The 13529-nt window shown below is 62.9% G+C and overlaps 1 protein-coding gene across 1 annotated transcript in view; it reads right to left on the bottom strand.

Annotated features, from left to right (window-relative positions):
- DLGAP4 (DLG associated protein 4) overlaps positions 1-12071 on the bottom strand; it is a 179612-nt gene extending 167541 nt beyond the window's left edge. Inside the window, exon 1 of the mRNA XM_063349695.1 lies at positions 11689-12071. The gene's annotated coding sequence lies outside the window, so the exon portion shown is untranslated. The remainder of the gene's footprint in view (positions 1-11688) is intronic.
- Positions 12072-13529: the final 1458 nt, after the last annotated feature.

Here is a 13529-nt window from a genome sequence, read left to right as displayed (position 1 = left end):
GCAGCTGCTTCTGAGCCAGTGAGTCGATCAATCTGTCCTCAGACGGGAGATCGGATCTGACTCCCGGGGAGAACAGCCTGACCCGGGCGCTGAGCACGATGTACACAAACATCCCTTTACGCCCCTCTGAGAAAGGCAGGTTAAAGCAGCTTTACATCTCCAGCGTAAACTAGCAGATCCGAGCAAACATTCCATTTGTGGAATTAAAATTCCTTTACTCTTTCTCTGAAATTTGCCTTGGTTCATAGAGACCTCAGTTGTTTCTGCAGCAGGCTGTGGCCGTTCCCATGAGGGATGCTCCCAGAGCAAACTCAGCAGGGAGCACCCACAGACCCACCCCTGACCTGGTCGGGAGCTGGTGGGTGCTTGGTCTGAGCCCATCCCCGTGGAGGAACTGGAAGTGGCTGGAGGAGTGGGGGTGCCAAACACCTTTCCGGCTGCTGGCAGGGGCAAAACAGTCTGGATTTGGTGGCTTTGGTGTCAGAACCACAAAGCAGGAGTTCCCAAATAGCTACGGCTCATTTTCCTGGACATTAGGAAGAAATTTTTCACCATGGCAGGGGGGTGGAACTAGATGATCTTTAAGGTCCCTGCCAGCACCACCTCACTGACCCCTCTCTTGTAGGTCAGCAGGGTCCATCCACCAAAGCCACCAAACCCACAGCAGAGGAGAGGAGACACGGTCGTCTAGCGAGGCCACCAGGCAGTGCTTCTTGGAGCAGCACAGGGAAGGAGGGAGCAAACCAGTCATTGCCTGGAAGTGGCTCACCTTCGCTGGGACAAGCGGTGCCACCAAAGTAGGGCTGCGGGGCTCCCCGGGGCCGCGGCGGCACAAAGACTTTCTCGGCGTGCTGCACGGAACAGGGCGTATCGTCTAATTATATCGGCTCTGCCCCACAAAGAGGAGCTGGGAGCTGGGGTGCCCTATTTACACAGCCCTCCTCCGGTCCCTGGCAGCTGCAGCACTGGTGCCAGCTTCTTACCCAGGAACTGCGATGGCCCCGCGTCCTTCAGCCTGATGGGCTGGAGGAGGGGAGCAGCAGCTCCCACTGCCCGGCGCCTCCACAGCCAGCGAGGCTCGCCTGGCACAACCGCTCCAGGGCTGGGTGTTTGCTTCTGGGGAGGGGGGGGAAGACGGTCGCATGGGTCTGGGTCAGCGTCTGATGGCTCAGTGGCATCTCTCCATCCCACCCTCCAGCCCCTGGACCGGCTAATGCTGGGCTGCCCTGAGGGTTGCGAGCGATCTCACACTGGCACCGAGGTCTGAGCGCCAGATCAGGCACCCTGGGGGAAGAAGCCGGCCCTGAGCAGCCCAGCAGCGCAGTCCCACGAGGGTGCTGGGGCTTGTGGCCTGGGCAGATGGGTCCTCAACCGCTTCGCTGCGCTCCCGCACCCACGCCAGGAGCCATGAAGGGGTCTGCGGCAAAGGGACTCCAGCTAGCTCCGAATGGGCGGCATGAATGCCCCAAGATCAGCAATGCCCTCACACCTCCATGCCCCACCAGGCCAGGCTGGGGCAGCCCTCTGCCTGCCCAGCACTTGCTTTCCTTCTCAGCTCAGACCCTGCTGCAGGAGGTCTCGTCACCTGCGGGGTGGGTTGTAGTGAACCCGTCCCGCAGGGATGTAGTAGCCCCGTGCCAAGAGCCTTGGGGGGTGGCTGGAGCCATCAGGGGGTAACTGCCGTCTCAGGCAGCACAGGATTGACAGCGTCAGGGCTATGCCATGAGCATGGACAGGGCAGGCAAAGGCCTCCCTGCCTGTGACGGGAGAAGAACTGGAACAAACACACCGATGCCGGGGTTATTCTCCCGCTTCGAGGGTGCCAGGCAAATGGACCGGGCAGGAGCCAAGGGCGCCCAGAGCTGGCACCGTAGCAGTGCACACAGAGGAGGGGGTGTCAAGGGGTTGATGGATCCCATCCAAAGTCCTCTGGGCTCACCTCCCAGAAACTTCTACTGTGCTCTGGAGGTCCGAGGCACAAGCCTCCCTCTCCTCATATGGGAGCCCTGGGTGCTCCAGACAGTCAGCAACCTGCCCAAATGGTGCGAGACACTCGGCCCCTCTGTCTATGTTTGGAGATGCCCCTTTGACCTTCCCGGGAGCTGGCCTTGGGGGACCCCCTCGCCCCTTGCCCTGTGCACACCACCTCAGCCATGTTTCTGAGAGCCACTTCTGTTGGGCCGCTGGTGGCAGGCGTGACGCACAGCACAGCCCCGCACCCCACTCTGGTGGGGCCGGCAGGAGAGGGCCGCCTGCCAGCCTCATCCAGGGAAGCCCAAGGGCTGGGGAATGGCTAGGGGTTGTCCGGCCCCTGCCACCAGCCCAGCAGAGGGGCTGTGGGCTGGGAGCAGATCGGGAAGAGCTCCTCACCTGACGTTATTTTGGTTGCTAGGTGATTAAATCATCCATCTGCTTATGACAGCACGGGAGAGCAGTGAGTCAGTCCCCTTCGTACAAGACAACAAAGGGTTTTTCAACTCCAGCCCACCTCCAGCCTGTCCCCGGGTCCGTCCCTGCCCGCGGGACACGCAGACGGCAGAGCCTGACACATGCAGGGGGAGCAGGGCTCCTGCCCAGCGCTGCGGCCCGGCACCCCCCGGCAGGGCAGCTGCCAGGAGCAGGCTGCCGTGGGGCTGCGGGCACCTTCCAACGTGCTTCTGGTGAATGAGACCTCCATGGCATCCCGGAGAGTGCAGCTGGGCAGCTGCATCCTCACCGCACCACCTCGCGGGAGGGTTTTACTTTATTGTGTCTAGAGCAACTTGGAGGATCAGACGAGCCCCAGCAGAAGCAAAGGGAGAAGCCCAGCACGCCCCCGGCACGGCCACCCGAGCACCTTCCCCCTTCTGCAGGCTGGGCTGCAGCCGCCGCAGGGACGTGGCTGCCAGCGCACACGTGGAGCGGAGCCCAGGGAAAGGCAGCAGCCTGCTCGGGGAGAGCAAGGCAGAAAGGCAACAGTTTGGGAGAAAATAACATTTTCATAAAGTGTTTGAAGTCTTTTGGAGGAGGAAAGTGGGAAGGAAGAGAAAGAGGAGCCTCTGTGTGCGTGTGTGTGTGTATGCGTGCATATGTGAAAGAGCGACAACAGGAGCCTCCCTCCCCGCCGAGAAGAAACCATCTCCATTTCTCAGGTTTTGGAGAGTGTTGAGACACTGGAAAATTAAAGCAATGCCCACCAAATGTGCTTGCAAAGTCCAGTTTTCATTAGTAAGGCTCTGAACCATGAGTAGCTGCCGCACAGACCCCTCTGCTGCCAACCGGCACGTGCTGAGCCGGGGGACCAGCTCCTGGGTGAGGGGCTGGAGGCTGCCCAGGACCCACATCCCCTGCCCACACACAGCCCGCTGGGTCTGAAGCCCACCAGTGGAAACGTCCCGTGAGACGCACAGGCCTTTGTGGGAGCTTCAGTGGCCACAGGGAGTTTTGCTGTGGGGGTGGAGCTGGGAGGCCACCGCGGGGGCTGCCCTCCCCCTGCCCACGAGATCCCCAAAGGAGAAGCCCTCCAGCAGGGTAAGGAGAACCAAGCACGGCAGAAATGGGGCAAAACCATAGCAGAGCAGCCGGGTGCTGCCCCAAACTGACTCCTCCACCTCCTGTCACCGCTGAGGAGCAAGTGCAAAATACCCCCTGCCCGTCACGTCCCTCCTGCCCCACACGCCCTGTGCCAGGGGCTCAGCCAACACCGAGGAAACCACAGCAGCATCCCAAACCCAGCGCCCAGCATCCCAAACCCAGCACCCAGCATCCCAAAGCCTGGAAGCTGGGCTGGTGGCCTCCCCACCACTCTCCACAGTCCTCCCAGGTCCCCTGGCAGCTATCACGACTTCTTAGTGCAAAGAGACTCATTAATGTAGCGGAAAAGGAGGAGGAGGAGCGAGCTGAATGGTCTGTCCTAAGGGATAGTACAGCAAGGAGGAGGAGGAGAGCGCTCAGCGTTGATCTCAGGATATGCCGCCACCAGAGGGAGAGGAACGACTGTCCGGGAAATAACTGGGGGTGAGAAGGACGTGGGGTCCAGCTGGCTGGGCAACCTGCCAGCAATGGTGGAAGCCAAAGAGGTGTGGGCAGGAGGAGAGCGGGGCAGGGATGCTGCCTCCAGAGCCGCGCTGCCACCATCAGCACCCCGTCCACAGCAACCTCCACCAAAAGGTGGAAGAGGCGCAAGGGAGGCCCGCAGAGCTATGGGCAGGAGGGCTGGGTGCTGGGAGACACCCATGGCATCGCGGGAGAAGCCTCCCCGAGGCTATCCGCTCCGTCTGCACCCCCTGCCCCGGAGCCCAGGGCTCTCCGTCCTGCGGGGTCCCGTCACTTTGCAGCCCGGCGCGGCGCTGAGCCTGCAGCGCGCCAGCAGCAGCGCTGCTGGAGGGAGGAGGACAGGCCGGGCTCTGTGTGGGAAGGACATTTTTCTCCAGCATGCTGGCTCCCAGTTTCCAAGCTGCCTCTGCAAGGGCCTGGCTGCGGCGCTTGTGAGCAGCGCTGCAGGGGGACTGGGGACAGCGGGCACAGGGCTCCTCCTGGCCACCAGCCCCTGGCCGGCTCCCCCCGGGGCAGAGGGCACGGAGGCCCCGGGGGCAGGTCTGTCTGCGTCACATGTGGGCAGCGCCGGAGGCTGGCGAGGAGCCATGGCAGGGGAAGGAGTCCCCCCGCAGCTCCCAGCTCCAAGCAGAGCAGTGGAGACATCAGGGGGGCAAGGGCAGGGGCTGCTCCTCCGGTTCCAGAGCCTCTCGTTGTTCCTTGGGTCCCCAGCAGCAACTGCTTCCAAACCTGGGGAGCCCCGGTCTGCAGCAGCCTCCCACCGCTATGTCAGACGGGGGGCTTGTCTCCCCCCATGGCCTACAGCCCACGACCTTGGCCTCCACCGGCCCAGTGCCGGGCTGCTCTCCTCTGCTCATGCCCTTCAAGGCTCAAATGCCCCAGGCAGACCCATCCGAGGCGCCGGGGCCAGGACTCCCACACCCGGCCAGCCTCAAGAAATGGCTGAGGAGCTCACAGGAGCGTAGGTGCCCCTTTTCCTGCCCCTGTTCCTGCCCAGCCCAGCTGCCCTGCATCCCATCACGGAGGGCACACACCCCCTCAGCGACCCTCCTCCACCTGGGGGGAGAGGACACCGGCCACCGTGCTGTGGTGGGTCTGTCCATCCGTGCACCTCCAGCCTCCAGCGCATCCAGCGCGCTGGCTGGAAAACACAACCCAAACCTACGCCTGGCATGAAATTGGTTTTCCCACCCCAGAGACTTTTAGCCACGGCACGCGGGGACTAGACAGGGAATCCCACCAGTGGTTATGAACTGCTGGGAAGCAGGCTGCGAAATCCTCTGCTCTTCAGCCAGCCGAAACGCTTCCTCCAGGCACCGCTAAAAGGATTCACTGGACTTTGACCTCTTCCCAAACCAGCAGCAGTGTCCAGCTGAGACAGAAGGAGGGTGGGTTATTTAGAAAATGCCACACTGGCCCTTTCTGATCATTCGGAAAATTGTCTTACTGTTCAGAACACGAAAATCGCTGGAAAAGGGACCTTGTCCTTTTGCCTTTGCAAGGCAGCAGGTCCCGGCGGACACGGGCGATGAACTCCTGGCTGAGGTGCCCATCTCAAGGACTTGCCCAAGCCCACGAAGCCTCAGCCAAGCCCCCGGAGCAGCCGTCCCCTCACGCCTCTCCGCCAAGGGAAAAATTAATCGGACGAGGGAAACGGGGAGGGAGCGTCAGCTTCATTCCCGCAGCAAGGAAACTGTGCCATTAAAATCCTCTCTCCTATGACACACACTGAGCCTATTTCAGTAATAGTTTGGCAGGGGAATAACATTACCGAGCCTATAAATACCTCGTGGGGTGCTGCTCTGCTGATGGAGCGGTAGGACGTGGCCCTTGCCCACCCCGGTGTCGGCCCCGGCAGCCTCTCAGGGAAGGCAGGGCCATCACCATCCCTGGAGCCGGCAGCTGCCCCGAGGGTGAAGGACAGAAGGACACGTCACGTCACGGCAGGGCTGTGCCAGGGCAGCCCCAGAGGACAGCGAGGGGCTGGGAGAGAACCGTGCCCGGTGGGAATGGGGAAAGAGCGGTGCAAGCCCTGGAGACACCAGAGGGGAGGGAGTTGAGCCGGGGGGAGGACGGAGGCGGGAAGATGGTGGAAAGCGTTACCACCCAGAGGATGTTTCCAAAGCGAACGGCGAGGCTCCCCGCGGCTGCAGCCAAGGACTTTGGTCTGACACACACGGACGGCCCGGCTCTGTCCCCCTTATGGGCACCCCAGGCGCAGAGGGGTGTCTCACATGAGGGGAGGTGGCCACCGAGGATCCTTAGGGCACAAGCAGATGCCCTGAAACATCCTGGGGACATCTGCCACACGTTCTTCCCGGCCCGCACGGCACGGAGAGAAGCTGCTCCCTGCGAAGCCCTGGCCATCAGCTGGGTCATCCTGGGCACCGAACGTGAGAAATCAATGCCCCGCCTCCAGCACCTGCTCCTCTAACAAGGCCCTGAGGCAATGTGGGTGAAGAAAACACCCTGCCACATCTGAGAGAGACGGAAAATGGAAGGGAAGAGGCAGGGAGAGGGTTCCAGCAGCCCGGCCATGCCGGCCAGCCCCCATTGCGGCGCTGTGCAGCGAGGAGAACAGCCAGGGCTGGCGCGCGTTTGTCATCTTGCAAGGGAAAGTGTGTGGGTGGCCCCTGTCCCGCAAAGACACATCGAGACAAAAAGCCGAGGGATTCGGATATTAAATACTCGTTGTAAAGGGACTTTCATGATGCTTGTCATGGCTCTCGTACTGCTCCTCCTGAGCACAGAGCCCAGCAGTTTCACCACTCCTGCCTTGGACGTATTTTGCGCACACACCACCTACCTTCCCTGCTCGCCGGCCAGACCTCTGCCCACTGCAAGTGTCAACACCGTTCTTCAAAGCTCCTGGGTCCCTCCTGCAGAGATTGCTCCTCCGAGTCCTCACCAACCAGCCCACGGGCAGCGCGGGAGACAAGAGGGGCCACCGAACCCAAAAGCAGGTGCTGGGGGATGGAGGGGACAGGGTCCCTCAAGGTGGGAGTCACCCAAGGGATGTGCAGAAGGGTCCACGCTCCCCGGGGAACGCAGGAGCCAGACCCAGGGGACATCCAAAGCATCCTGCAGCCAGCAGAGTGGAGGATTGTAGCTACTTGTCACAACCTCCCCCCCCATCCCCACAAGGCATAAAACCACCGAGATCACCCTAACGGCCCTGGAAATTGTACGGTGCTTCCTTCGAGCAGCTGGAAAGCTTTGCAAAGAGCTGCAGTGAGCCAGGCCCTGAACCCAGGAGTTCAGGAAGAGCTTTCAGGAAAGGTATTTTTCCTGACAGCCCACGGTCCGAACCCCCAGCCAGCCATTAGGGCTGGGAAAGGCTGGCATCCGTGAGAGCCTGCCTGAGCGGAACCAGAGCTGGCACGTTAGGGTCCAGCCTGACGGGAACGTTCCCAGTGCAAGGAAGAACGGGCTGAGGACTCCCTTTCTCTTGCAGACACAAACCGTGACGCGATGTCCCCGCAAGGAGCCCGCTGGAAACTCTGCTAATGGTTCTTTGTAGCCAAAGGCACTACCCACAGAGCCAAGCTCCCAAACAAGACGTGGAAGCAGATACAAAGCGTGAAACGCAGGCGTCTTCTGCAAAGCACCGTCACTGTTACGCCACAGAGAGTGGGACGCACCAAGTCCAAGCTGCAAGAGGTCGGTGGAAAACTCAGAGCGCGTCGTTTCAACAAAAGCTTTGCCGGCTTTCGGCGAGACGCAGCGCCTCAAACACCATCTCACGGCGAGGGCTTCCCTCACAGCCCCAAGCAGAGGAGCTGAATCTTCTCTTCCATTTATTCTGCATAAACCTGACATAAACCCCACCACCACCCCCCCAAAATGAAGAATAATCAAGCAGATTCCCTGCTGAAAATGACTCCCACCGATGCACCAACGTGAGCATGGGAAGTTCCATCCCAACATGAGGAGGAACTTCTTGACTTTGAGGGTGGCAGAGCCCTGGCACAGGCTGCCCAGAGAGGTGGGGGGGTCTCTGTCTCTGGAGACATTCCGAACCCGCCTGGAGGCGTTCCTGTGCCACCTGCTCTGGGTGACCCCGCTCTGGCAGGGGGTTGGACTGGGTGATCTCCAGAGGTCCCTTCCGCCCCCTACCAGTCTGTGATTCTGTCACCCCCCCAGCTATGGCCTGCCACCCGCCCGCAGCCCCTTTGCTGTCAGTGAGCACGACCGGAGTCCTCTCCCCGGACACGGCCTGCTCATGGGGAGGGTGGGCGCTGTCTCAGCCCCACCTGGGGTGACTCGGCTCACCCCACCGTGGCCCAGGAGACCAAGAAGGCCACCCAGGGCTGCGGGCAGCCCCCAGCCCCAGGCATGGCTGGCCAGGGCGCTCGGCCGGCTGCGGCTCCAGCCCCAGCTGCCACGCATCCAGGCTGGAAGACGGCGAGAAGAAGAACCACGCCGAGCTCCGAGCTCGAAATGAGCACCTTGAACCCCGGCCAAAAGCACATCGGAAACCGGCGCAGCTTCTGGCAGCCAGGTGCTGCCTCGCCCGTGGCTGACGCCGCGAAGCGCAAGCTGACGGCTTCGGCCTGAGCCACGGGCAGCAAAACCGGGGACGCAGGTGGCTGCCGTGGCACGGGGGTCCTCCCAGGGACGCTTCCTCGCAGGTCGCTCCCTTCCTCTGCGGATGGCGAAGGGATGATGCGGGCAGCGAGGAATGCAGGCTGCCATCTGGATCCAGGACTATTCATCTCCGACACCGGCAGTAGCGGCTCAGTGCCTGGGAGAAGCCTGATTGTGGACAGATTAGAGGGGACCCAGCGTGTTCATTTCTAGCCGTGCTGCGCTGCCGTTACCCAGACTGAAAATAAAGCCTCATTTTTCATGCAAAGATGCACAATGGTTAACGTGAGAAAAGCTTGCCTGGGAGGCATGCAGGTACCCAACCAATTTCAAAACGGGTCTCCTATTACTAACCAATGTTTATTTGATTTACATTTTTTTTTTTTTCCTGGCTTGCCAGATGTTTACGCTCCGAGGGTGAAATTCAGCCCGGCGCCATGGGACTGGCAGGAGGGCGTAAGAAGGTGCAGAAGTCTCCTGCTGCGGAGTGGCAGGTTTCCCTTGAGCTGCTCTATTCCTTCCCCACTTGCAGCCGTGCTTCCAACTGTACCGGTACGTCATGTAACACCGAGAGGAGCCGAGCTGCTGCGGAGATCGGAGCTGGGCTCGCACACACCAGCTGCAGAGCCTGCATTTGGAAAAGCCCCATTTTCCTGCCGGCGTAAGAAGCAGCCCCATGTCTGAGAAGCAGGAGCGGCGGCTCCGACCAGGCGTTAGCTTCCCGCAGGAAGCCTGCGGGCTGCCTCTGCTTTGTGCTTCCTCGGAGGAGAAGCGGTTGGAGGCGGATTCGCGAGGCTCCGAGAGTCCATTTTGCAGGAAGCGCTCCGAGATGCCCAGGTCCTGCGAGCTGCCGGCCCCCGCGCATCCACAGGGACGCGTCCGCCCACGGTGCGGCAGGTGCTGGCCCTACACCGGGATGGTGGCACGGTGTCGGGAAGGTCACCAAGGCTCACCTCCTCAAAGGCACGCTGGTGCCAAACTCCAAAGGAAATGATGGCAACAGGGCTCTAAATCCTGCTGCTGCCCGGGCCTCATCCTGGACCAGGGCTTCCTAACTGCGTCATGGCAAAGGCCTGGAGGAGTCTGTTCCATGGCATCTCTCTCCTGGAGGGGGACTAGCATGTGGGGGGACACTTTGAGGGCTGACCCATGCCATTGTTGCAGCTGGAGGGATACGCTGGGAGCATCCGCAGGGGCACAGAGGGCGCTGCCCCGGCCGGCTCCATTTCCCCGCAGCCCCTCTGGCTCGGTGGGATCCAGTGCGATGCAGGAGCACCTTTACACGGGCAAAAACTAGCGGGGGGGAGAGGTTCAGGCTGGCCACCCTCCCTCTGCAGGCAGCTCTGCCAGCGGGCACCGCCTGCCCACGCACACGGCACAGCACCACGACACCCATCCCCGGCCCAGGGAAAGGCGAGGGGGGCATTCAGGGCCCGAGGGAAGGTAGAGGAAGATGAGCCTTGCCTTCCCCCTCCTCCGGATGCACATGGGATGCACACAGCCAGACACAGGCCGGGGCCACGCTCGGCGAGACAGGGGACAGACACGCTCACAAGAGGTGCCAGGAGCCAGGCTGGCGCTGCCATGGGATGCTGTCCCCCTGCCCGCGGAGGAGGAGGCCACCCTGGCACAGGGGTGCTCACAGCCTCCCCGCACCTCCCTGCTTTCCCCACACGTGCCTGCTCCCTCCATCCCACTCCTGTGTTCCCTGGCGCACACCCACAGCCTCCAACACAACCCCCCCTGCAGCGCCCAGACACGCGGGCGCACATCACCCACCGATACACACGCGTGCCCGCGCCACGCGTGCCCGGAGCAGGGCACACGCGTGCACCGGGACACGCACACAACGCACGCCGGGGCTGGGGTTGGCTCCCGCACAGAGGCTCGATGCGGTTGGCACCCACACGGAAATGGGGACACGCTCCGCTCTGCACCCCGGCAGGCAGGCGCTGGATCTCCCACCCCGGCCCCACCGCACAGGCCGGGCGCCGGCTCCGCAGCTCACCCCGCACACACGCAGCGCATCCCGCACACACGCAGCTCACCCCGCACACACGCAGCGCATCCCGCACACACGCAGCGCATCCCGCACACGGGCACAAACACTCGCCCAGGCACAGACAAGCGCAGTGTGGCTCCCAGGGAGAGGCGGCGGGGACAGGGGGACAGGCTTTGCTGTGGCTCTCGCATCCAGCCTGCGCAGCCGTGGGGCCCCGACACGCTGCCACCAGCACCTGCACCCCGCGGCCTCCCACAGACACCCGTGGGGTGTCACGGGCCACGCCCCCCCCCCCCCGTGGGTGCTGGATCACACCGACACAGACACACACACACACACTCTCTGAGCCCGATTGCTCCGCAGCCCATTAACTCCTTGTTGCCCGGCCCCAGCACCATCCAGCCCAGCCCTGCACCATCCAGTCCAGCTCCCCACCGTCCAGTCCGGCCCCAGCACCCTCCAGTCCGGTCCCAGCACCGTCCAGCCCGTTCCCAGCATCACCGAGCCCGGCCCCAGCATCGTCCAGTCTGTTCCCAGCACCATCCATCCCTTACACCCCGCACCATCCAGCCCAGCTCCGCACCCACCATCCCGGCCCCAGCATCACCGAGCCCGACCGCGGCATCACCGACCCCATCCCCGGTATGGTCCAGCCCGTTCCCAGCACCGTCCATCCCTACGCCTCGCACCATCCAGCCCAGCTCCGCACCCTCCAGCCCGGCCCCGGCATCACCCAGCCCGTTTCCAGCATCACGGAGCCGAGCTCTAGCATCGTCCAGCCCGGCCCCAGCATCACCGAGCCCGACCCCAGCATCACCGAGCCCGGCCCCAGCACGGTCCAGCCCGCTCCCAGCACCGTCCATCCCTACGCCCCGCACCCTCCAGCCCGTCCCGTCCACACCGTCCCCCCGGGCTGTGCCTCCCGCCCCGCTCCCGGTCCCCCCCCCCCCACCCCCGCCACCTCCCGCTGCCTCGGGGCGGCCGCCGCGGCCCCCAGCCCCCGCCGCCCCCCCCCCCCTCCCCCCCCCCCGCCCCCGCGGCGCCCCCCGGCCCCGCCGGCTCACCTCGGTCGGCGACGGCGGGAGGCGGCGCCCGGCCCGGAGCGGTCCCGCGGCGGGGCAGCGCCCGCTCCTCGCAGCGCCCCGGCGGCGGCGGCGGCGGGCCCGGCGGGGGGCCCGGCTCGGCTCGGCCCGGCCCGGCCCGGCCCGGTCCCGGCCGCTGGCCGGCCGCCGCTGCCCCCCTGCCCGCGGCGCGGTCCGGCCGCCTCGCCCCTATGCGGAGGCTCCAGCAGCACCGAGGCGATGCCCATTCATTCAGCTTGTCCCCCGCAGCCCTCCCCTTCCGCCCCGCTCTCCCAGCCTCCGGGATGGAGGTGGCGAGTGATGCTGCAGCGGTACCCAGAGCCCCCGGAGAGTACAGTGCGGAGAAGAGGGAGGGAGAGGAGGAGGAAGGAGAGCAGAAGGAGGGAAGAGGAAAGAGAGAGAGAGAGAGGGAGAGGGAGATGGCTGCCCCCAAAACCAGAGCTGGATCTGGAGGAGACTCTGGGATTTCCAGAAGGAAATCAGGGCAGGGAGCGGAGCGGGGAGGGCGCAGCACCCTCCAGCCAGCCCGGCACAGCACCCCAGCACGGCTCCCAGGGATGCTGCCAGGGTGGCAAGGGCAAGGAAAAACCTGGGGAATGCGGGCGGTGGGCACGGCCCCCCCGCAGGGCCAGGGCAGTGTCCGGGCTCACCTGCGAAACCGAAATGTCCTCCTCCCCTAAGTCAGGGCTGACACCAGCCAGGGGGTCACCAGCCACTCTGGGCAGGAGCTTGGCTTTAAAGACATGTGAAGCTCCGGGGGCACCTTTTGCCTGTGGTGCCAACCCAGTGTGCAGAGCCTGCGCGCTTGGCCCTGCGGCTGCCCCTGCAGCCTCCCAGCTTTGCCATCCTCAGGCTGGGCTCCTCCACCCCCCCGCACAGCCAGGGGCCCCGGAAAAGGCACTGGGCTCCCTCTGTCCTGAGCCCCAGGATAATGTCCCGCACACCACAACAAAGTTTCTCAGCTTTTCCTAATCTGGGTCTTGCTTAACCCTCTGGAAAATAATCCACTGACCATCTGCCACAGCGATTTTCATTTACAACCTTACACAAATTAGGCTCAACTGTTCACTTCTCTTTTGCCCATGGCTTTTGGTCACTCCGTTGCATATGTGTCTTCCGAGGTACCAGCTTGCCATGGGCTGGGGGTGACCTTGTCAGGCCTGGCAGCCAGCACAGGCCTGCAGGGCAAGTGTACTTGCTCCTCACACATTCTCTGATGCTCTCACGTCTCTTCTTAGGATGCTTTGCTCCTAACTGGGTGGAAGGCACTCCCCCTGCCTGACCCCCATAAGTCCTCTCCTGGGCAGAGCTGAGGAACCTGTCTGGAGGAACAGGAGGAGCATCTATCCAGATGCCCCTTTGAGGGGTGTGCGGGACAAGGAACGAGCTTTTCAGTACACTGATGGGTCCATGCAGGACGTTGAGCAAGAGCTCTTGGACTTCCCCCTGCCAGGGATTCCCAGCCTGGCCTTGGGCAGTTCTAGTATCTGTGGTTTCCGAGGTGGTTGATGGTTAATTCATGGACCTCGCTGCTCCGGGAGGCCTGAGCAGCGCCGCCCCATGAGAAAGCGAGGCGTTCAGAGAGCCGAGCAGCGGTCAGTTCTAAAAACGAATGCTGTGCACCTTCGTTCCCCTACCTAGAGGCTTCAGAGTAAGGCCTGAGGGACGAGCACAAGATGTCAGGAGCAGCTATCACGGCTATTTTCTCATCACTTTGCCCTGCTGCTCTTGCAAATGGAGAGCTTGGCTTTCTGGGGAAGAGGCTTCATTCTCTAAGGAAAATGGAAATATACAGATTTTTTTTTTTTTTTCCTTCCTGTAGC

This window comes from Chroicocephalus ridibundus, chromosome 12, assembly GCF_963924245.1.
Source record: "Chroicocephalus ridibundus chromosome 12, bChrRid1.1, whole genome shotgun sequence".
Classification (NCBI taxonomy): Eukaryota; Metazoa; Chordata; class Aves; order Charadriiformes; family Laridae; genus Chroicocephalus; species Chroicocephalus ridibundus.
Note: the sequence above shows the minus strand (reverse complement) of the source record. Positions and strands in the feature narration are given on the sequence as shown.